General features: G+C 37.7%; 1 long non-coding RNA gene across 1 annotated transcript; it reads right to left on the bottom strand.

Annotated features, from left to right (window-relative positions):
* Window positions 1–736: 736 nt before the first annotated feature.
* Window positions 737–2,004, bottom strand: LOC311134465. Its single transcript, XR_014613695.1, has 3 exons — window positions 1,973–2,004; window positions 1,532–1,676; window positions 737–795 (listed from the first exon to the last, which is right to left on the bottom strand). It is a non-coding gene; the product is annotated as an uncharacterized lncRNA (long non-coding RNA).
* Between the last annotated feature and the right edge of the window lie 1,533 nt (window positions 2,005–3,537).

The following is a 3,537-nucleotide window of genomic DNA, read 5'->3' as shown; positions in this document are numbered from 1 at the left end:
CTTAAATAGGCATGCCACCATCTCATGTTTCTTTAAAGAGTACAGATTCAAAGACAGGTTGCTTGAATGTACACAGAGGTCAGTCAATAGATGCATGCTCCTGACCTGCCCTATTCCTGACCTCTGCAGTGTGGTATTGCGATAGATGAGTTTTAAGTTCATTGAGCGACTGAAATGTGCAAACACAATCTTAATAATAATAATAATATGCCATTTAGCAGACGCTTTTATCCAAAGCGACTTACAGTCATGCGTGCATACATTTTTGTGTATGGGTGGTCCCGGGGATCGAACCCATTACCTTGGCGTTACAAGCGCCGTGCTCTACCAGCTGAGCTACATAGGACCATCTTCATAGAGACATGGCAGTGGACTCACTCTTGATTAATGACTGTGCTTTAGACGATAGTGTTTTAGTAAATGTGTTCTAGAGTGAAATGGGGTTGCACACAACTGACATTTCCAAGCCATTCTATTATCATCAGCAACCTGGAAGCAGAAGAAATGGTGTTCACTAATTTGTTATGACTAATTGGCTACATAAACAGAATAATCCAAATTGTTGTTCTTGAAGTCATAGGTAAAACTCTGGGGGCCTATCATTTTTAAAACTAAGAACATTTAGTAAGTTTGTCTTAGAAAAATACTGTTGTACTAACAATATTTAATCATGTTTCTATTTCAAGAAGTCACAAAATGCTATTATGATGTCCATCTCAGGTAATTTCAACCTAAGCTTACCTTTAACTACTAGCCTTCTGTCTTGTCTTCTGCACCAACATCCTTCAGTCAGGCCTGTAGACAGAAAGTATCAATAAATAATTAGTATCACAATTTGTAGTGTTAACATTCTTAAGGTTGGAAACTAGTCTTTATGTCAAAGTATGTAGGCCTACTACTGTTCATTCAGAGAATTACAGAAAATGATATTCATAACTTTAGATTTATGTTTCACACCCAAGCCAAATATCAATGTCAGAAAATAAGCATATGTCATTTGAATAGTACATAACTACTGTAATTCAGAATTCATTTTAACTTTCAACAATCAAAGTACTGCATTGTAATTAGGCAGCATTCCATTGAATCAAGCTTAGGCTGCGCCATGTTGTGCACCTGTCACGTTGCTCTCAGCAATTGCAGACATGCGCCAAATGAGGTAGCTAGCTAGCTACCTCAGCTAGCAAGCTAGACAAGTAGCGTAGCTAACAAGCCAAGATAGTTGCACATAACCAGGAAACATGGCATAGCTAATAAACACATTTTATAAAATATGTTTCAGAAAAAAAAACGAATGACACCAAAATCCTTATGTTTAAGCAACTACGTTAGCTAGTTAACGTTATCCATCAACGCTTGTTTACAGTGCGTGGGTGAGTTAGCTAGCTAGCTAATGTGTTTGGCGCGTTGTACTATTCGGATAGGGATAGAGATCTTGACAATGGATATATTCTCCAAAGAAACACAAATAATTTCCAAACTTTAAAATGTATAGCTACTGCTATCTATCGAAGCAAAGTCATTAACTTACCGCGTGAACGCTCAGGCGACAGTGCGCATTTGTATTCGTTTGTAGCTCGTGTATTCATTTGTAGCTGGTGAAGTCCACTCCAGCAGAGACAAATCTGACTCCAGTCAACTTCATACGTCACGCGCGCTCCCAGAGCTTGGCTTGCCTGCATTTAATTTCCAGCTTTCATTAATTACTTTAAACTGATTATGTATCATCAACGCTACCTAACGTTACTTCCCCTTCACCGGCATTTTCAAATCATACTATCTAGCTCTAGCCAGCTAACCTACCTGGCGCATAGCTAACTAGCTAACGTTAGCCCTGCCTGGCACTTGCCAGTTATTATTATTATTATTATTACTTGCCAGTTAACCAGATTGCTAGCTTGACTGATATCCATTTGAAGTTCGACAAATCAGACACACACGACACAGTTAATAATCTTTCATACATTTTTACCATTAAGAAAGTATCCACTGTCGAGGGGACCGTCCGCCATGTTGGAAAGATTTTGAAATGTCACATGCGTTCCTTTGAACATCGACGTATATGATGTCAGACGTAATAAAGGTCAAACTTGACAGATATGTGTACCTATCAATCTATCATCAGAAGTCCTGTTTACATAAACTCACTGATACATTTCATCTGAATAAAAAAAAAACTGTCTCACGAAATCAAAGTGATGTGCATGTTATGGGAACCTAAATTGTTATGTTACTACAACGTTTTCACATATATTATGTTTACAGAACTTAATCCAATTATTGAATAGGACTGTTCGGCTTTACAGTGCATGTAGGCTACTTTACAGCATAAATGGAAACCTGGTTAATGTCAAACCATTTGAGGATGCTGGAATTATATTTTTGATTAATGTGCAAATGCCTACAAGAGACTTTTGAAGTAGCCTAATCAGATTAAAACATTGTGACTGGTTGTGTTTATGCCACATATAAAAGGTAATACTTTTAAAAAGTGAAATGATAAATATTTAGGCTATATTGAAGCGTTAGGGTCTAGGTGTGCGAGGAATAGCCACTCGAATTGGAGCGGAGGCAGAGCGCGTGTTAACTTTCCTGAATAACTGGGCCTGCCTGGAGGCAGCATATGTGGCCACATCATTATAGGATGACTTGGAAGAATGATGATCTGAAGCAGACAGCGCATTCAGTATCAAATCTAATCTAATCTAATTGTATTGGTCGCATACACATATTTAGCAGATGTTATTGCGGGTGTAGCGAAATGCTTGTGTTCCTAGCGACAACAGTGCAGTAATATAGTGCAGTAATATCTAACAATATGCACAAATCTAAAATTAAAAGAATGTAATTAAGAAATATATAAATATTAGGAAGAGCAATGTATATACAGTAAGAGACCACTGCAAAATTATTAGTTTCTCTGGTTGTACTATTTATAGGTATGTGTTTGGGTAAAAATAACATTTTTGTTTTATTCTATAAACTACTGACAACATTTCTCCCAAATTCCAAATAAAAATATTGTCATTTAGAGCATTTATTTGCAGAAAATGACAACTGGTCAAAAAGAACAAAAAATATGCAGTGTTGTCAGACCTCGAATAATGCAAAGAATATAAGTTCATGTTCATTTTTAAACAACACAATACTAATGTTTTAACTTAGGAAGAGTTCAGAAATCAATATTTGGTGGAATAACCCTGATTTTCAATCACAGCTTTCATGCAACTTGGCATGCTCTCCACCAGTCTTTCACATTGATGTTGGGTGACTTTATGCCTCTCCTGGCACAAAAATTCAAGCAGCTCAGCTTTGTTTGATGGCTTGTGACCATCCATCTTCCTCTTGATCACATTCCAGAAGTTTTCAATGGGGTTCAGGTCTGGAGATTGGGCTGGCCATGACAGGGTCTTGATCTTGTTGTCCTCTATCCACACCTTGATTGACCTGGCTGTGTGGCATGGCACATTGTCCTGCTGGAAAAACCAATCCTCAGAGTTGGGGAACAATACAAGTTTTCTTCCAGGACAACCTTGT

Source organism: Coregonus lavaretus (assembly GCF_964263955.1).
Source record: "Coregonus lavaretus genome assembly, chromosome: 9".
Lineage (NCBI taxonomy): Eukaryota > Metazoa > Chordata > Actinopteri > Salmoniformes > Salmonidae > Coregonus > Coregonus lavaretus.
The sequence above is the reverse complement of the archived record's forward strand: the minus strand, read 5'-3'. Positions and strand labels throughout refer to the sequence as shown.